The sequence below is a fragment of the Taurulus bubalis genome, assembly GCF_910589615.1.
Source record: "Taurulus bubalis genome assembly, chromosome: 18".
NCBI lineage: Eukaryota > Metazoa > Chordata > Actinopteri > Perciformes > Cottidae > Taurulus > Taurulus bubalis.
Genome location: NC_136606.1, coordinates 4,416,187 through 4,438,866, shown reverse-complemented (window position 1 = coordinate 4,438,866; position 22,680 = coordinate 4,416,187).

Below are 22,680 nucleotides of genomic sequence, written 5' to 3'. Positions count from 1 at the left end.
CGCCTCATAAACAGAGGAATGGTTTGTAAACACAGTTGAGGATACAAGTGTGTCCAGTGAATAAGCATGTTCTCCTCTCCTTTAATACCATATGCACAATATGGTATTAAATGCAGTAATTAGTAATGCATCATGTGTCATGGGCAAATTATGAAAGTTCTTAGGTTATTAAGACAACAACAAAGAAGGACCTTTCCTTTGGCTCCAATCTATTAAGATGAGAGCAGATGGCAAAAAGGTTACCAACATTATTCACACTCACTGGCCAAATAGTATACTTAAAAAAACCAATTGCTCATAAGATAAATTGACTATATTGAATTATTCCTAAAAAAACTGCACATGAATACACTATTCAGGTTATGTCCTTCAAAGCATGCAATAGTTTCCTTTTTATTTATTCAAGGCTGTGAGTTTTGGTGAATACGCCGGGGCCTGAATTGTTCCGTTTCCTTTCTGAAATCCGCTCTTTATTAAAAGTTAAAGCTCCCACATTTGAGCCGAGGTTTTGCATCGGTCTTTCTATGGAAGCGTTAAGTTGAGTTGTAACCAAACACTTCACAAGTTGAAAAGAATACACTATTGTTATTAATGAGTCTTACAAGGGATTGCAATAGCAGAAAAAAATAATGTCACGGTGGTCCAGAAAATAATGTGACTTAATAAGAACAAGTATAATTGCAATTTTCCCTATCTCTGATTAATTCAGTGCTAATTACCTCTTTTTTTTGTCATACTCCAGAACTGCGATAATTATTTTGTACTCTTTTTTTTTATTTATTTTAAAGAGCCATTTTGTAAGCTTGTGAAAAAAAGAACATGATAAAATATGAAGAAAAGAAAAATACCATGGGGGCCTTTTCTTATACTCGATATAAAGAAATGTGATGCCTATAAGGAATTATTTTTTTGCTCATACAATTAAAAGCACATACGCTATTCTGTCATCGGGGTGCTGCTTTTTTCTTTTGATATTTTCATTCCCCGAGTCTCACGGCTGCCGACGAACAGAAAACCACACAAAAAAAAGTGTACATGATTTTGGACAGCCTACATTCTTAATGGGAGAATGTATTTTTAATAAATCCAGTAATAGTAAAAGTGTAATCAGTTTGCAACCAGAATCTCCTCACCATGAAATCACCCTAATTACTCTTACACCTCTGACGGTGGCGGATCCATTCCATCACCAAAAGTATATAGTATATTATATTATTATTATATGTAAAAGTGTATTTTCGTTCTCACTTTTTCTAATGAGTCATAAATATAAACACGGACTACAAAATGCAACTCATTCTTCTATTTTTTTTGGGTTTAGCCACAGGACACAAAATTGTGAAATTCACTTATTTCTCCCTGCTGATATATGAAAAGCAGAGACAAATCAATTATTAACTAAATCCAACTGCGGAGCAATATTTTACTGCCATTTCACTTTTCTTTTTCTTTTTTTGGGGTTCTAAATGAGTTTTAGTGTTCAGTCTTTTCTCAGTAATCACTGGGAACTAAATACTATGGAATGGGCCATAAATTACAACCAAAGTGGTGCACATACAGGTGTGAGGCTTCACAAATACAAGCCCAGGGGTAGAATAAAAACACAAATAAAACATATGGAAAGAAATAAGAAGTATATAAACGAGACAAATCATGAAGCAAAAAAAACTCTTTAGAGCAGATGTCATGGTTATGTGCTATGCTGCGGTTTTTTGAAGTATGAATATTATGGCATTCTTGGGTCTTCAGTAAAACACAAACCTGTGTCATCAATTTAGTGATGCTACTGATAAATACATATATATATATATACGTATATATATATACGTATATATATATATATACGTATATATATATATATATATATACATATGTATATGTATTTATATATATATATATATGTATATGTATTTATATATATATATATATATATATATATATATGTATATGTATTTATATATATATATATATATATAAATACATATACATATGTGTATATATATATATATGCTATAAGCTATCTGTTAACAGAGCTAATAGGTGGACAGCAACTATAGGTACCTCGCTGAAACATTCTTCGTTGCTTTTTAAGTGCACATCTTTAATATAAGCACATCCTTCTAGTTCTCATTAAAGTATTTCCAAAGAAAGAAATGTTGAATAATGGATGACAAATTATAATAACAGCATTAGGTAGAAAAACTGTGCATCAGTGGCCACACTTACAACAAGGTAGGCCTCACTTCCATCCAATAATAAATAGACCGGCGCGCTAATCAAACGAACATCCCAATGCACACTCCTCAGGATGCCCCATTGCATCAGGATATTTCATTTAATTAGGCCACATCCCTTTCAACTCCGCCGCGACGTCACTGTGCAGAAATGTCTCTGGGACCAGCATGGTCTCGAGGTTTTAGTCATTAAGAGAATCAGGTCAGCCTTTGCATCTGTGGAGGAAATCCGTGGCAAAATATGTAATTACACACTGGCATACCGACATTGTTTTTAATGAGCTATTTCAAGACAAGAAGCCTCACCTCCGAGCACATGCAAGACTTTGACAAGTACAGTATGTACAGGATGTGGAGGAAGAGTATACAGGGTCATGTTATCATTGAGGGGTATGCAGGATGGAATAATGGCATTAATGGACAATAAGGCGGTGTTGCAGAGCTGAATTATCAACAAGCGTTCAGCTGAGCCCGAGACAGAACTCAACGAGGTCTGGTTGTCGAAATTTAGAGGGAATCGCCTGAATCTATAGCATCTTGCTAGTAAACAAAAGGCGGCCCCCGGCGCAATTATAGTGACAGTGAGGGCTTCAGTTGTTGAGATCAGGATGAGTTCATGTTGAAGACTAGAGTCCAAGTTTTTTAAAAGCAGCTTTCTTTCTCTTGGAAGTCTATGTCTCTTCTTCTTCTATCTCCTCATTGGGCCTTTTCCCCTTTCCAAAGAAGCTCTCCAAAGGCGTCTATTTCTTACAATTTTTTGCAAGTTTTTCATTTTTTGGGGTAACGTATCACGGGACCGAGACAAGCTTCTTGACATGTGTGTACAGGCACAGATGCATCCAGATCTTGATAATCGATCATTTTCATTCATTCTTTCTGTGGTGGTTGGGCACCGCTGCTATAGAAGACCAGCGGTTACTGTGTATGTTAGCCAAGGGTTTAGATGCCTAACCATAATCAAACTTAAATATCCTGATAATCTTTTTCTGTCCTCAAACCTACTGTAGTAGCCATGTGCACATATTGTAAAAATAGAAAGAGGGGATTTTCCAAACGACTCATTTCCTTGAGATTTATACTTAAGTTTAAACGTAGACCAGTAAACTAGTCCACCAGTAAGAAAAGAGAGCCGAAGACGACTGGGCAGTTGAGACGGCGTATCAATCAATATGTCATTTAAATATGTATATAAATGAAATAACAACTAGTATTTCTGGTGCCGACTAGCGAGGGTAGCAACTTTGAATGAATAGACACTTTCCTTGTAGAAAGTCCTTTTTCCACATTGTCTTTGGACATATAGATCGTAATCCAGTTTTTCTTTCTGATTTTCAATACCTCGTCTAGCGATTAGTGCTGCAATCCCCTTATGCATTGGGTTGTTTCCTGGATGTTCAGTTACAGTTCGAACAAATCTCAAATCAATACATGGCTTGTTAACAGAGAGAACGCCAAGACTTATATTCCCAGGTGTCTCTAGTGGATATTTAGTGCCACCTAAACAATTGTTCTCGCCTGAGTTGAGAGTAAACGCTTCGGAATTTAAACCACTTCCAACACAATTCTTGTGAAAGTGCCGCACGGCCAGACTTTGTTATAAGAATTACAGCCTATTATCCACAAGGTCAGCGGCAATGCTCTCGTAATTGTTTTGCTGATTGTTAACAGCGGACAGAAAAGACTGATTCCCCGCAGAGAGAGTGTTTCAGTTAGCTCTTCACTGAGATCAAACGTCCATCTATTATGAGAGGAATCTAGTTTATTACCTTTTTGTTATTGCGCATACAACTTCCATTTCCAACACGACCACAACTGGAACTTTGGTTCTCCAAGAAAAGCCCAACCATGTTGCATCCCACGGTATGTCCTATAGGATTATGGGTAATATTACGCTGCACACTAAGTAGTTAAAGGCGCGTGTCCCTGACTGACGGGGTTAAAAATAAATGTTTGTGTGTTCCATCGGAAAACGTAGACAGACTCGTTATCTTAATTGCTATCTCAGCCTTTAATTAGCTATACACACACCGAGTCATTCAGGTGTGATCAATGCCCTTTTTAATCTGCAACCATAAAATGAAAAGAAAATGAAATCAATGTTTTGCTATCTTTAATTGGAACGTAATGTCAAAATTAATAACAATCAAGTCAATTAGCATCGGCGGCTGAATGATGTGCACCGATTCCAGTCTTTTAATGCGACTCTGATTCCAGGTTAACTGGCTTCATTACAGGAGGATTCAGCGGAGCATCGAGAGGAATTAATGGAGTGAGCTGAGCAGACAGAACGGACTGGGAAACTCAACAAGAAAGAAAGATTCAGCAGAAGAACAGCCATTTCACCTCAGCGGGGTCTCTGATTTAACTGTGTCTGAATAAGATCTCTTCCCCAGAAATAGACAAACCCACGCCTTTCTGGAGAACCCATCCTGTCAGGGAAATTACTTTCCTATTGGGAGAAGGAAGTATTATTTCAGTGTCTTTCAGACCCCCTCCTCTACTCTCTCTTCTGGTTCACGACGGCCTAATCCACAAACCATCTACTCAGCCCTGTGAGACTAAGGCCCTTCATAGACAGTACTCCTCCTTTCTTTAGCTGTAATCACCGACTTTGAGGCTATGGCAAAATAAATATGTTCCGCTTAAAGGGAGGAATGGACCGAGACAAGGTCATCTGAAGACAGTGTCTTTCTGCAGACCCCCTATTAGGAAAAAGGATCTTCGGGTATAGGAAATGTTTCAGGCAAAAACATGTTTGTGGTTCTTCGTTTGAGACTGCAGAGAAATACTGTAGCACGGGAGGAATCGCAGGTTCATCAATTAATGATACAGCGGGCTGTGGTTTCCCACCCCAGAGCTTGGTTTTGTAATCTGCAGTGGGTAAAGTGTGTATAGGAAGGCTGCTAATGAGGCCCAATAAAGACGTTAGCCGTGGGCTGCAGTGGACGGACTGGCGTCCTATTTAAGAGTCAAAAGGAGCTGCCCTTTGGGGAGAGATGACCCCGCCAACATTGCAGGGTTGTTTACCTTCACAGCCCTGAGAATATTAGATCTTAATTATCACAGTGGCTATTCCAGGTGTTAAATGCATCTTGCAACCCTTTTGGCTCTCATAGCGATTGCCTTTTTTTTTTTGAGAATGATATTCGTTAAGGATACCCAATACAAAAAATAAAGAAAGAAAGGAAAAAACACAGTGCAGATAGGAGGTTTTGCACTTTGGCCATGGATGAGTAGGGATAACACCACTAATGTAACTTCAAAATAACTCAACAACACTTTTGGGACACAAACCTTGGCCTCCTGGTTGAAAGTCCTGTGTTTGTTTGCTCCATTCTCCTTCCCTCGTGGGTTGTCTTTCCCGTAGCTGCAGAACAAATGCCGTCAAATGAAACGCCAAAAAAAGCAAGAAGGGTGTTGTTATTGCGCGCTAAAGGACTCGCACTCCGTCTTGTCGTTTGTGTGAACTGCCAGCCGAGACATTTCCAGGGTTGGACGAAGCCCGCGGCTAACTGGAAGTGTCCTCGATGAGGTATTACGTTGGGAGAGTGCACAGCCGTATCGTGAAACCGCATTACGTCTGACCCGGGGAGAGAAGGTGAGATTATCTCAATGCTATTGTCTTACATTTGGAGCACAGCCGAGAGTTTAATCAAATCTTGAAGCAATCAATGCACCGGCTCCGATGGACCCTTTCCCTGCCCTTGGAACCCAAGGAGTGCTCAGAAACGATACCACCGGGCGAAGAAAAAAAAAAAGAGTCACTTCGGATACATCATCGCGGAGAATGAGATTAACCTCCCATCCTCTACCCACTGGGATATCTAATGTCGCCGGGCTTATCTTCTAAGCATTCAATCAACCTCCAAGTAGCGAGTCTATAAACACCTCGCGGTCCTTTGTTTGTCTTCTCAGACGCCACGAAACTTGTTTGTGCACTCTTGAAACTTTGCATGGTTTCATGTCTGTGCTTCTTTCCTTCGTTCCAGAAAATCATGACGTTCACCTGCTGTGCAGTGGCGGGTGTGTTTTTGTGCATGTGTGCATGTGTCTGTCTGTGTGTGTGTGTGTGTGTGTGTGTGTGTGTGTGTGTGTGTGTGTGTGAATCAGAATTGGTGACACCGCAGCACTTTGTTGTTGAGATATTAGGACAACAAACCCCCCCCCCCGTGGCCAAACTGGACCCCGTTCCAAATAGGCTCATCCATTATTTAGAGGTTTTCCCTGTTTTCTGCATTTGTCTTGCTGGACAACATATAAATAAATAGAGACGTTGTGGTTTATCTTGGTTTATCTCCCAAAAATATCTATGAAGAGGAATTGATTTGATGAAGGATTAAATGACAGCAGAAAATGACACACAATGCACTCTAATCTCTCTGTCCAACTCACGCACAAATACACATGGGCCAACTCCTGACCTCATGCAAATAGAAACAAAAACATATATAATTTCTTGTTGGGAAGATTAGAAATGCATTATTAAAAAGATATGTAGTCCAGATTTACCTGAAAAAGATCTGGGCAGAAACACGATCTTCCTATTTTCAATTACATCTTCGCTATCCTCCATAATCCCTCCCATCCCTCGTGCCGCTCTCCTTCTGTCTCTCTGTTGCTCTTCCCTTTTCTCCCTCTATTTTTCCCCCCTCGATATTCTGCAAACAACAATTGTTCATGAAGTATAAACCAGTTGCATGTCCTTGACCGAGCAGACAAGCCTGTTGTTGTTCCCGCTGTAGGTAAAATCCGCTGGAACAAGTGTATCAAATTGCTTATTGTGGTGGGAGGTTTGCACATTCACAGAAGAGTCCTTCAACCCCGGGATTACGCACAAAGGCCTCGGCGTTATAAATACAAATTCCCCACAAGAAATCCAGTCCGACGTGCAGAATCTGACGAGTGGCGCCTTATCTATCCGCTCCAGTCTGCGTTTTTTAATTTCTCCTTCGTGCATTTGCATTTTTACAAGTAGGTTTCTGCTGATCTGTGTAACCTTTGGCGTGGGGCTAGATCCGTGGCACTTGAAAATGCACGCTCCGAACGGCTCCGAGCTGAAGTAACCGGGTGTGATAACTTTTGCCTGGCAGATAAACACGGGCAGAATCACTCCTGCTTCCTATTTAGCATTACAATGAACTACGCTCCTGGGTTCCAATGTTCTGTTTTTATGTGCCCTTACTCTCCGTGAGGCCCGGTACCCTTCCCCCACCACAACACAACACTAATGTTTCCTGTTTCCCATTTCGTTATCATGCACGAACCAATAAAAGACACTCAATTGCAGACAAAAGTAAGCAAAAAATCTGAAGAATAAAGGAGAAAAACGCATACTTGACTTGCTTACACACATGTAGATTTCTGAGGATATGCAACCCTATCAAAGATTAAAAAAAACTCTGATTTTCTTTCCCCTTTTCACAAGTTAGAGAGTGATTTAGCTCCTCAAACTCCGACTGAATCTCCTCTCATGTTTAAACTGCATAAAGAGGTTTGGCTCACTGCTACGTTTTGTCTTTTGTGGTGATCCTTAGAAATGTGCACTTACAGCACATTTTCACTTCCAGCTCGCCAGATACCGTAGATGACCCCACACTACAACTACGACGCTCTGGTGCCAGTTTCATGCAAAGGCTCTTTTCCAAATGAACTTCCAACGTTTACAGAGTTCTTAGGTTTACTTATGCAACAAAGCAGACAACGAATAAATAGTTTGGGCAAAAATAAGTACATTTGTTAATAAAGTCGGGAAGTTACTTTAAAAAAAAGGGAACATAACTAAGAAACTAAAGAACCGTGGTTTTGATGATCAGACGGCATTGTGGGTAATCGGCTACAGTAAACAGTACAGTAAAGGAATCCATGGATGGGGGGACAGTTTGGGGGAACAGGTAGCAGTTATAGGATGGATTATGTTCCACAGTGAAATTCAGTTGAAGTCACACAATGAACACATTACCTACAAAAGCAACAGCCAATGGCATTGCAGCGTTGCTCTATTGCGAAACAGTTCTTTCTCACTGTGCCCTTGGAGCAACATACTGGACAGGGAATACATTTACATGACTGTGACCCTTTTTTGCCATCGTTGGATTTAACAAGAAAATTAAAGCGGACCTTTTGAGGTCAACAATATATGTGAATGCATATTTTAACTTTAAAAGCCATTTTCCAGGTTGGCTCTCCGTCAGGTCAGCAGTCCTCTTTTTTTTTTTTGCCCTTCCCTGTTGCAAACATTGTTTCCCTAATCTAAAAGGATGAGGATTAAGGGTATTTTGTCAGCACAGCTATCCGTGTCTGACTCTCCTAAGGCTGTGAACTGCCATCACAGACAAGTTCATTCTGTTTACCCTTGTCATCCAGAGGAATATTAATCATTCAGGCCGACCAAAGAGCTTCAGCTCTACACATGTAGACAAATCTTAATGGATTGAACTGACAGTCAGTGAATGTTTGAGGATCCATTTGTGGACACTGCGGAAATGAAGATTCCCAGAGTATACAGTTCCCTGACAACTGGATAAAAAGACAAGTTCAACGAGTTTCCATTTTATATTTAATAGAGTATAATCTGCAAATATATGAAAAAATATATGAAAAAATAGTAGCCTTTGTAGCTGAATATTTTTTTGATACAGTTTATTATTTGTGGTGATGCAAATATTAATTCTACTGCAAGATAGTAACGATAAGATCTGCATAACGTCGATGTAAATATATTAATTTAACGGGAAACTTAAATAAGTTTAAGTCATGCCAGCAGCTCTGCTGGGCTGGACACAGTGGTGCGTTGAGCTAAATGCTAACAACAGCATGCTGGCATGCTCACAATGACAATGCTAACATGTTGAAGTTTACTTGGTTAATTGTTAACCTTGTAAACCACATCAGTTTAGTGTGTTAGCATAGCATAAATAGCTAAGTAGCACACAAAAACACATCAAAAGATGTATTGACAGTGAACCAGACTTATTACAGTTCATCCTGAAGGAACATGACAACTTTACTGGCAGTTCGTCCAACGGCTGTTGATATACGTCACTCAAAGCCACAACTGACAACCGTGTCCAAAAGTGTTATGGGCCCCTGGCCTTCATCAACACAATGTCACTCAAAGAGAAAGAGATGCAAAACTACCACAAAGAGACAAACAATTACTACGAAGAGAAACACAACAACTAAAAATAAACTCACAACAACTACAAAGAGAAACAAAACCACTACAAAGAAACACACAATTACAACAAAGAGACACACAACAACTACAAAGAGAACAAAACAACCACAAAGAGACACACAATTACTGCAAATAGACAGACAAAAATTACAAAGAGAAACAACACAACTACAAAGAGACACACAACAACTACAAAGAAAACAAAACCACTACATAGAGACACAAATTACTACAAAAAGACACACAACAATTACAAGGAGAAACAAAACAACTACAAAGAGACACAAAACAACTACAAAGAGAACAAAACAACCACAAAGAGACACACAATTACTGCAAATAGACAGACAAAAATTACAAAGAGAAACAACACAACTACAAAGAGACACACAACAACTACAAAGAAAACAAAACCACTACATAGAGACACAAATTACTACAAAAAGACACACAACAATTACAAGGAGAAACAAAACAACTACAAAGAGACAAAAATTACAAAGATAAACAACACAACTACAAAGAGACACACAACAACTACAAAGAGAAACAAAACAACTACAAAGAAAACAAAACCACTACATAGAGACACAAATTACTACAAAAAGACACACAACAATTACAAGGAGAAACAAAACAACTACAAAGAGACAAATTACAAAGATAAACAACACAACTACAAAGAGACACACAACAACTACAAAGAGAAACAAAACAACTACAAAGAAACGCAAAACAACAATAAAGAGACACAACAACTACAAAGAGAAACAAAACAACTACAAAGAGACACAAATTACTACAAAGAGACTTAAAAATGACTGCAAGGAGAGAACGTAGTTACTACAAAGAGACACACAACAACAACAAAAGGTGGTAAACAACATTAAAGTCCTTTCTAGAGGCCTTATGTGTATATAGTGCCCAGGAGCGTAATACCAATCCCTCCAATAAATATAAAACTGAAATATACAACAGGACAGGATTTAAAGTAATGAAATGGTCAATAGAACTGAAAGGTCACCTTTGGTTATTAATCTACAGCTAAGTGGTCAGACCCAAGAGGACCTCTTGCATACAGGAGGTCAGTGATGCAGCATGGAGTCCTGAACGGGTCATCACATCACCGTGGAGACTGAGCTGGTATCACATTCACTTCCACAAGTGGTCCCACCCTGCAGGGCTTGCTCTGACACCTTCATCGATGCCTGTTGAGTTAAATACAGTCCAATTTATGTGCAATTACATTCTCTTTTTTTATATCCTTAATCAATCCATTGTGTCGTAATTGGTTGCTTTGATAAATAATAGAGGGCCATGCGTGCCTGTCCATGTCAATCATCCAGAAGTATCACGCTTGTTTTTTTACGGGCTCATTTGGGATCGTAATTTACAGGAAATCTATCTTGATTTATACTTCATTGCAATTTCATTAATGCAAACCTCAAACTACTGTGCAGGTCTAAGCAGCTTTTTTAATCTCCCAGGAATCTTTTTTTTTTAAATTTGGATTCCGGCAGGGATCCGGACTACCTACTTTGAAGATAATGAGAAGAATATTACACTTGATTCTCTATTTAATTGGGAGCCAAAGAAACGGAATAAGGGAGCAGTGTGTGCTCCATGGCGAGCTCTCCTCAGCGCTGCAGCGCTACTGTTGAACTCGCACAAAGTGTGCAAAGACACTTTTGCCAAAGCTCGCACATCAGGCCACGCAACAGTCAAGGCAGGACACGATGAGAGGATTAACACTGTGGCTGCAAAGAGAACAAAATAGATTTGGGAAATGTTGATATAGACAATAGATTCTGAAACATGTTATTTAATATGCCTTGCTGATTTAATTAATTCACTTTTGAGAACATTACCCACCTGTACACATACTGACTGTGAAGGGAAGATATGTGTTGTATTGACCCTTTAGAAGAGAGCGCTGTCGCTTTAAGAGAGGAGTTAGAAAGACCTGCTGTATGCAGGCTGAAGACAAACATGTGCTTTGTGTTTAGCCGTGAATTAGTTTGATAAAAGTTGCAGAACGAAGATGGACGTGTTTGTGTTCTGTTCATTTTAAGGGTGCAACACTGAGCTGGAAAAAAAACAGCGATTTATGGCGGCCGTGATGAAACTTGTGACACGCTTGGTTTGTTTTGTCCTCAGGACTAACAAACCAAAATGGCCCCCGTCATTGGGCAATAAACATCAGGACTGCAGAGGAAATCCTTGGTGCCAGCCTGCCCACCTTCCAGGAGTCACCAAAACAACCACAACACACACACACACACACACACACACACACACACACACACACACACACACACACACACACACACACGCATAAGAACAGTTTCTTCCTGCAGACTGTCACTCTACTCTTAACTTATCATTTCACACACAACATATATATATATATATATATATATATATATATATATATATATATATATATATATATATATATATATACAGCTGCAGTTATAGATTATAATTTTCATACTGTACATAATCATCCGGTTCAGTGTATATGTAGACGTTTTATTTCTTATTATATTGTTGGTCATTGGTGCTTTTTATAATAGATTTATATAACATTATTTACCCGTATGTGTCCAGCTTTGCTGTTCTTTTCTCAAGCAATTATTTATATTTCTGTGGAAGTACATTGAGAGAGATGCAAAAAAAGAAAGAAAAATAAAATCCTACTCTGGGCACACGTAGAAAGTTGTTCAGATTCTCGTTCTGATGTGCCGTCCTTTGTGCGGAGTATTTGCAGAATACTTTCTGTATTCCTGCAGAGAGAATAAAAGCATCTTCTTTTTTTCTTTGCTTGGGCAATGTTCACGTGTGAAAAAGAGTATCGTCTTCATAAGCATTTTTCTTATCATTTAAAAAAAACTGCAAATACCACAGCACCGTTTTATCTTTAATCTTTTCCCATCTGGGGGTCAAAAAAGAAAAACTTTCTTCACTGCATCACAGCTCTCTCTACGTATAAACAACCCCTTCTGTGGCCGTGGAAACTACCAACTGAGAATGTCGATGCAACAAAAAGGTAAACAGCAACACTGTTAGTGCTTAAGGCCGTTCATTTTTACATTGATGGCCTTTAACTGTGTAAAGTTTCTCCTCTAAACAACGCGAGGCGCCCGCTGTGCCTCACTAGTCTCAACGCACTAAACGCTGACCTTAAAACACGGACCAGATTATGTCGAGACGGTTTTACTTTGTCTCCTTAAAACCGATACGAACGTTATTGGTGATAAATTGTCGGCGCAGGTTTTGTTTTTTGACTTTGTCTGAACGGAATAAATAAAGTGTGTTGTCCACCGATCTGGAGAAGAAGACACAGCGATTAGCAGGGCTGTTTCACGGGCGGTTAACCTAAATAGGACTTTTTTTTTTTTTCTTAATCACACTCTCCGGCACTCAGACTACTTACATCTGGGTTTTGGATCAGTAAAAGTTTTGCTTTTAGTGCCGATGTTAAATCATGAGGCCGCTTGTTGATTCGTGACGTCTGTCAGAGAGCTGCCAGAATCAGAGACGCATTCATGAAAGCTTGAAAACTTTATTCATTATACATCGTAGCGTTCTCCATCGCTGGGCTCGCCGTTGTTGGCTGCAAGTAACAACAGCTGACGGATGAAATTAGAGTGATGGAAAGGTTTGGGAATTGAAAAGCTGAGAATTACAATGTGAGGTGATCTGATGAAAAGAAAAAACACAAAGCAAAACAGGTCTTTACGTGGAAATAACAAAAATAACTTCAGTGGCACAAGAGCCATAAATAAATGAAAGCTGACTTCAAAATTTAATTGATCAAACTACAATTTATCACTTTGTTTTTTTTCACAAGTTCTTTGACGCTGTCTTTTAATTAAAGTGCCTTTATTTTGACATATTAGTCCAACCTTGCAAATCACTTGTCAATGTCTCTTCAGGGGAGACGCCCCTGGTGAGCAACACTTATTATTGTTATTACTTCAAATATACAAATGAGTCAATGCTTTATTAAATATGTGCTAATTGGCATACATACAAGGTTAACAATGTGTTGGCATAGTAGAGTCAAAAGTTTTTACAGTGGGCATTTTGAATACTGTCAACAGCCATAAGAAAAAAAATCCATTTGCGCCGTGTTTTTATGGGGAAAAAATGTTCTATAAATCATGCTATGAATGATATATGAACAAACCGCTCCGTAAATCCTTCAGAATATAGATAGGAATGAAAGTGGAAAGATTGGTGTGTGGAGTGGAGATTTCTGGCTCAATATGAGAACAACTCATTTTGAGGAAATATATATGTAACCGTCTACAGATGCAAATACAAAACAGTACTGTGAAATGAACACCTAATTGTATATTTGGGATATTTTCTTTTCATTAGTCTGACAGAAGACATTTTGTGGAAGCAAAAAATATCCCCAAATCTCCAGATTGAGCCAAGCATGAAAAACACAGTTTTTGCCTGGGGGTTAAAAAAAATAATTGGCAATATTTATCCACAGAATGAAACAGATAATGTTTCTAGTAGATTCTCCCAAATGTGTTTTTTTAAACTGGAAGCAAAAAGTCCAGTTCTGCTACAAACTATCTATGTGGCATGTGCCTTTAAATTCTGGTAGATCAAAGGGAATTTACCCCCCTCCCCCTCCAAACTCCAAAGTGCTTACATAACTGATGAGAACAAATGCTACTTTGAGTGAAATGTTAACCTTGCTCGAACTCCCCAATCACAAGATCTCCTCCATGATGCACTGGGGCAGGAAGTGAAGGAGGCGCAGCGTGACCCCGCAATGTGTTGGCCGTTGCCCTCGGGGAGTCTCGCTGTGGTTGATTGCATCTGGGAGCAATTGGAGCCAATGAGGTTAACTGAGGCTGAACTGTTACCTCTGCAGCTTCGGGGGTCAACGATGAACAGACTTGCTGCTCATGTGTCTTGAAATCTTGAAATCTACTTTTGTTTTCTTGTTTTATTTTTTCTTCATGCACGAGTACGGTTACAAAGCAGTTTGAGGAATGCAGTGTGAGCACTTCGTTTCACACGAAACGAACGCAGTAGAATATAATACATTGTATCTGGGTAAATGTGAGGGGCTTGTGATCGTCGAGCAAACAATGCGTCACCATATTCTGTCCTTTTTTATATATCCACACAAATATATTAAAAGTTACATGAATTCATTGATTGTTGACTCTGTTCTGTTTCTATTTAAAGGAACAGCGTTTAGCATTTCGGGGGATCTATTGGCAGAGATGGAATATGATACATATTATGTATAATCGCCTGAAAACAATAATCCTTGTGCATTCTATCTACAAATGGAGCGTGGTCCTCTTTCTACAGTAGCAAAGTAACAAAAACTGCCTCTCGATAGGGTCATTCAGGTTTTTTGTATTTCAGTGTTTTTTTGCGTTCTCTTTCCTGCTCGGCACACGGGATAAGTTTCGGTCGGTTGCAATCTGCTGTTAAATCCCAAACAATAATTCTTTAAAAGGAGGCAGATGAGATTTCACACTGTTTCAAACTGGGAGCATAAAAGCTAAAAGATCAAAAGGTGTCGGATTCATTTTTATTTGGAGCTTGACCCCTGCTATGGACTAAATGTCAGGACATTTCCATCTCTCTTGCGTTGGTTCAAACCATGATGTGATTAAAATGTATTTAAAATGTCTCTGACAAGACCTCCATCTCTATGGAATGACTGAAGCACCCCCGTAAAGTGTGGAACAGACAGAGACTTCAATTAAAGAGCTTAGATATAACTATGTAAGACTATCTCTTCTTACAATTGTACTGTCTAGGAAACTTTTTCTCATTAAGGTTTCTCTTTTTTCTTTTCCTAAAAAGAGGAAGCATAGTGACGATGTAGGGTTATATAAAAAAATAAACTAATTTCAGTTAACATCGATTTTTTTATTGCAATGATTACAGAACATAGAAAAGGAAAAGAGTACGACGTGGGTTGAGCGGATCCCTTTGGATCAGTACTTCCTGTAAGGTGTTCTTGTCTTTTAGATCGGTACTTCCTGTAAGGTGTTGTGGTCCTTTGGATCAGTACTTCCTGTAAGGTGTTCTTGTCTTTTAGATCAGTACTTCCTGTAAGGTGTTCTTGTCTTTTAGATCGGTACTTCCTGTAAGGTGTTCTTGTCTTTTAGATCGGTACTTCCTGTAAGGTGTTCTTGTCTTTTAGATCAGTACTTCCTGTAAGGTGTTCTTGTCCTTTGGATCAGTACTTCCTGTAAGGTGTTGTGGTCCTGCATATATCAGCATACCTACTGTTTAACTGCAGTAAAACTATAATTCCCCCTCTTACGGATGCCCTGCATGCTGCACTGTGGCTGTTACCTCTCTTTATTTCCCTGTTTATTCTCTCTCGCGTTGCACAAAGGGTGTCATCAGAGACTTCACTGTCAGTCTCTTAGCAGCAGATCTCTGTCATAACACGTCTCCGGCATTCGACTCAGCAGCAGAATTCGCAGATGAAACGCTTCCTTTGATCAGCCGGGGCCCTTTGAGTGCACTCGCTCTTTTAAAACCTCCGCTGCTGCCACTGTGGGCATTCAGGGGGGCATCAGCGGCGATGCCACAACACTGCCATTGTGCCGGAGCCTCTCGCCCCGAGAAAAAAAAAACTAAATGACAGGCGGACACACAAAACATGGAGCCGAGCGATCAAACCGCTCCCCTTTAATGCCTCGTTGTGCTTAAATCATCTTAAATGACGTCGGACACGAACAGAATACCGCCTTGTCCGACATCGGTTTTTGAAGTGCTGCAGTTTGGTACTTGTAATGCTTTCCCAGCCTTTTCCTTTACGCTTGCATTTTTCATACATGCCCCCCCCACACACACACCCAAAGGACACGCTGTAGCTTTCAATACCCGTCAACGTTTTCACAATGCGCAGCTGTTGATCCGACTGAAAACCTCTCGCACCTGTAAATACGGCACCGAAAGCAAAATCCGGGACGGATATTGAAGCCATCATTGGTAACCAGGACACAAAATTGCTTCTTATATCAAGGAAGGGCCATATTTTCCTTTTTATAAATATAATTTTCCTTTTTTTCACACTTGAAAGACATTATGCTTCTTTAGGTTTGGCTTATGGTTTGGTAATGAACTCAGTCCCATGTTTTGACATAATGAACCAATCATTTCAGCTGCACATGTCCTCTGCCTTACCTCTTAAAGTTACTATCTAGAATATCTGTTTAGTTGCCTTTGGCGCCACCTATGTGTGTGTTTTTTTCCTATTACACATTTGAACCAATGCTAATATAAAGCAAATATATATTGATTATTATATTAGCAAAGGTTCAAATGAGTATGTGTAATATGAAAGGGGTTGCTCGTTATCACCCAAGTCTGCAATACCTCCCATCGCTTCATATTACGATCGTCATTTGACCCGTTGCTAAGATAAAGATATTGATTAGAGGAGCTGTAGCAAAGCTCGATTCAAAGCTTATGGTTTCTACTTAGGTGCCTCACATTAAACATTCATATTCATCATCTCAAGACAAGATCAAAGCTCTCTCGTCATTGCACATTTTGAATGTACAGTTTGTGTCTAAAATGGTCCACGACATGAGATATACCAATAGTTGGGCAATGGAAATCTCTCTGAACTCACGGCAAACATCACCTGCACAGCAAAGATTATTAAAAGTCTAATTATGCATATCAAACACCGCAGACGGGACAATTAGAACAGGGAGGCTTCAGGCTGCCTGGAACAGATGGTTTCCCCGTTTAATGAAACTACAGACGTATGTAATATTAACGCTTAGCTCAGCATTTTTTGGTGCCTTTCTATTTCATTTTCATGGGAGTGCCCCTACAGATCGGGAAGATTTTGTCATATGGACCTTTACTTTAATAAATGTTCATTTTATGGAAATGCGTTTGCACATTAAAGCCATGTTTGGGTAAATTATACAGTTTGTAAACACTCTTGTCTTCTATGATGTTTTGGATTTTTCACATTTGCTGTGAACGTGGCAAACCACAAAACATAAAACTGTGCATGGCACATTATCTTAAAGTGTCAGTTCACCTTAATAATAATACAAAATCTCCAATACAATGAAAGTTAAAAGCTGAAAATCCTTTTTAGCCCTTCTTTCACAAAATGTGAAAGATTTCCATATCTTTTTTTTAATACAGCTTAAGTATTGTGAAATAATTAAAAACGCCTTATCCACAGAAAAAAATAGACACAGCCCTTATTCAGAAACGGACCAATCAGAGCAGACTGGGCTCTTTTATGAAGGTTTCTTAAAGAGACAGGCGCGAAAACGGAGCGTTTCAGACCACAATATCCAGACCGACAGTATGACAAAAGATAAAATGCTTTTTAAACAATAAAGCACGTAAACATGTTCTAATATAAACCCCAAATTCAATCATGACATGTGCCCTTTAAAAGCAGTGTTTTCTTTTTTTAGAACAGTGCCCACATGACTGGATAATCCAGTTACAACTGGTTTCTCCCCAAGCCCTCGACTTTATGAAGAACTGCTGATAAATAACAACTATATATAGTCTTCCTTCGCTTGCATTGTGCACGGTGTATTGTGCACAGCGTGTGAGCGATGCTATCATTACAGAAGCACAGTTGGAAAGACAGACAGGTGGACAAATAGATGTGTGCAGCAGCAGACCGAGAGAAGTCCACAGGTGAGCAGTCGCATGTCTAACACCATCTGACTTGTGTGTGGGGGTTATTGACTCACCTTGCTGCCAGGGTACCACATGTAAATAGTGCAGGAAAAAGAAACATTTAACATTCAAGACCCGTAACCAAGGTCCGGCCCGGCACCTGCACCAGGACCACTTTCACATTCAGTAGTTTGCTTCGCCTGCGACTACTTAGCACGACATATTCTCAACACTGAGGATAATGACAGCGCGGTGGAATGACAACTGTGAATGCACACACACACAACACACACACAACACACACACACACTCTCTCTCTCTCTCTCTCTCTCACACATATAGAGGAGACAGACACACAGTGCAGCACTGAGATGCACAGGAGGGAGGTGGGTTTTTTACCGTAGAGACTAGGACTCATTGATCTTCCCAGGAGGGGGTTAGTTGAGATCAATCTCCCTGAACAACAGTGACCCCTGGTGGAGGATCAAAGTTCCCTAACAACAAAGAGTTCTTCCAGCCACTCCCTTTTGATAAAAAACAACTACTAATGACAATAATGCATCCATAAAGTTACTTTTTAATCTACTGTATGAACTCTTACATTAAAGTTGTCATTCAAACATTGTGCTCTCTAAAAGTAGATAAAGGATTTTATTAACATGCAAGTAGTTAGGAAGTGGATTGACATGCACGGCAGAAGTTACATTCATCTGGTTTTGGAACATATCTGCTCAAATGTGTGCAGCTGCACATAAAACCCTGAAGGATTGCAGAGAGAGAGGCCAAAGCCGTTGTCCTCCCGTGCAGTATCGAGTGTGAAAGCCATGATTCTCTTCACCAGCCAACACCCACTCCATCCCCCATACATCACAGTTAGGTCAAAGCACCGCTGCTCATTCGGTTGTGCACCAGAAACAGTGGGAACAGCTGCAGGAGTGTTTCTGACAGGAAACAGCTAACAAACGATTTACTGTTAAGATTCCCGAGATGAAAAGAGATTGTGCATTATATATGTATTTTATTTTATTTTTTACAACCAAAGAACTGCACGGCTAACATTTATGGATGTGAGGCAGCAAGAAGTCCATTAATCAAAAACAGACAGAAAATGAACAAGTTAGAGGAACTCACTGGATAACATCTATTTGGATTTTGTGGAAAATAAATGAACCAACTTCTTCTTTGCACAAAAACAGTGAGGAACATATTGATATAACCTCTAAGCTTCATATTTTTCCCGACTGTGTTTGATTGAACGATGAAAAGAATCTAACCGTACGCAAATGAAAAATGAAAAATAATATGTTTCGGGCCGTCATATTTTGATTTGTCACTTCTGTTAATAAGACCCTGCAGATCGTGGCATACCTACCAATTCTTCGGCCTGTATTTCTTTCATCACATTGCTTTCTCCCTGTTGTGCAAAGATTTATATGGACCTTAAGACCACATGTATAATACATGAGCGCGGACTTATAAATATATCAAACAATATCAATAAATAAAATGTGACCCGCCATCCTCTGTAATGTGTGAATTTAACTGCTGACTGTGACTTCTTGGTCAGCTTGAGCATAACAAAAATACATCTTATTGGAATGCTGATGCTCGGACGATGCTGTAGTTTTGAATTTTATTTCATGTAGCTTTAAAAAAAAAAAATGTCTCCAAAGGATTACTGGCCCAACTGCTGAAATCTAGGAACATGGCAACATGGCTAAAACAAAGTATGTACATTTCAATAAAGGAAAGGAAGATCATTTAAATCATCTGATATACACATCTGTTTTTTAAATGAAATAAGTGTTTCTTTTGCAGCTAAAGGGCCAGATAATTCACTCTGCAGTTGGTGGAGACCAAAAGCAGAGTTCAAAGAGAGACAGAATATTGGATTTACATCTGACAAGTGTCCAGAAACATGATTTCAAAAAATTGCAAATAAGCAACTGTTTGCTAACACATTTGCCAGATCAACTAAAAAGAAGGTAATTATATGTATATATTATGCTCACAAGTGTAAAAACCCCCCGACAAAAACGACAAAACGTATGTTTTATTTGTTATGAGTTCAGTATCAGCATATCTCGACTACTTAAACAGTGTTTATAGCTACATTTCCCGCCGCAGATCCTTTTTCCCGCCGCAGGTCCTTTTCCCGCCGCAGGTCCTTTTCCCGCCGCAGGTCCTTTTTCCCGCCGCAGGTCCTTTTCCCGCCGCAGGTCCTTTTTCCCGCCGCAGGTCCTTTTCCCGCCGCAGGCTACCATGTTTCTACAGTAGCCCAGAACGGACAAACCAAACACTGGCTCTACATTGGGCCCTGTTGTGTTTCCATGGCACCCGCCATAGTTTTGTACGCGCTTGGCATGCACGGGCCGAGTTTCACTCATCTGCATCCTCACTGCAAGATGACACAACCCAAACATCCCGCACCTTTTAACAACATCTCCCCAATATGTGGATATAAAAGAAAAACGTAATCACGGAGTTGTCGCATTTCCTAAAACAAAACCTGGTAACTGTTGCAAATTAGCAATTCTTCATACAGAGACGTGACTGAACATACGCAGTCAGAGCCTGTTTAAGATGACAGCTCGTTAACAGGCTCCCAAGGTAAGCCAAACTTGTGTGGCAAAGTAAAACAAATGGCAAATACCCAAAGTGTCATGAATATCATCACAGTTTACAGAGTGAAATTGTCAATTTACAACCCATTTGATCATCAAGCTGCTTGCGTCTCTTGTGGTTTCGAGCTCTCAGCAACTGACTGCATTGTAACCAATAGAAACAAAATCCAAAGCTTAAAAAATGTGACTCCCATTATGATAAACCAGTATTTTCTTACAGAGGTCACGACTCCTCTGTAAGAATCTACATCGACGGAACCGATGCGAGTACTTGCCAGTATCAGCAGTACTGCTATCTCACACATCATAGCGCTACCCATACTTGCCTCTTGCTTTACATTTTCAGCGCTTGCAGCATTTTCACACTTTGAGAAGCTTGATATCTACTGGCCCATGTATCTATTCCATTTATCTCTTTAGCCTGCCAGCAGTACAGTATCCATCTCCATTACATGGTCACAGATGGATAACAAGGCCGGGCCTGGCACGGCTCACGGAGTGGTGCTGCTCCTCCGAGAATACACCCCTGCCGTCGTATTCAAATGGACTTTCGACTGGCTGTCCCCTCGCTCGCCGAGGCACACAATAGGAGATAGGGGGGGTGTAGGCGGGAGGTGGGGGGGGGGGGGGGGTAGGCGCTGAGGTGAGACTGAGGTGGGCTGATGAGAAGAAGAGAGTTGCCATTGTCTCTAGGGGGGAACAGAGATTCCAACAGTGAGACGCTCTGCAGACACAGGAATTAGATCATTTAGAAATTCAACCCAGACCTCGCACACCAATTGCTCTTCTCCTTCTCCTCCCTCTCCTCGCTCCCCTTCTCGTCTTATGCCCTTATCGAGGCAGGTTGGAGGAAGCTCTGAGACAGGCTGACACGGACACAGACTACCTCTAAAGTCCTTAAAAGGTAATTGAGCCTTCCAGCCCGCACCGCTAATTTGTGTGACTCTGCCCACTAGCTAGCAGTGTGACAAAAAAACAGAGGGAGGGGTGAGCCGAGGAGTGCTGGGGAAAAAGAATGACTCCCTCGGACACAATATGTTAATTGCTTCTCTGCAACTGACAGCCATAAGAAAGGTTGAGGCTATATGGAGCAGAATTACCAGAAAGGGCATGGTCAGGAAAATGATAATGGTTAGTCCCCGCAGTGAACAATTGCACTGCAAGAACTACTTCATCCCCGTCTGCACAACAATAATCTTCAAGCGACTTTGTGCAACAATAGCAACCGTTGCGATGAAATATACTGCAGCGATTGCAAAAGAAAAAGACAAAAGGAATGTAAATGGCAAAAACGCATTAAATAGTTATGCGTCAGAAACGGCCGATAGAGGCCGTCGCTTGCGGTGGATTAGGCGCGGTGGGTGTTTACGCGTGGAGGAGTATATTGTGGCGGTAATTGAAAGATAACTGCGTGACCTCACACGAGTCTTCCAGGTATGCGCGCGGTCCGGGTCCGCCTCTGGCCCTGCTTTAAATTCACCTCGAGGATTTGATTTCTTCAAATGCCAGCCCTGTTGGAAAGGAACTATTTGTCCAGGGTTCTGAATTATGAGGAAGACCCGCCTATGAATCACCTTCAGTACCTCTGTGGCCTTCAGCCATAGTAATATCCATATCTCTTCACTTTCCTCAAATCAATAATGAGATGACGCCCTTGGAAATGTAGGATAGATGACTCAAATGGGATATTATATTTGTTGAGACCACACAGAACAGAGCCGGTCGGAGCCAGATTAACATGCCGCGGGATTGTTTTTTTTTTTAACCCGGCGCTCCATCAAATGGACGCCGAGATGTAAAGAAGTCTTTCCAAGCTCCCCAAAAAGTTTTCGCCATTTAAAAGTATTGTTTAGAAAGCAGAAAAAAAAACATTTGGTCCAACTGGCAACATGTTAATCATTTAAAATGACAAAAATAGGTCATTTCAAAGACAAACTATATGAGCATTTTTGTTTCCGTCATCGTCATCAGTTATTGC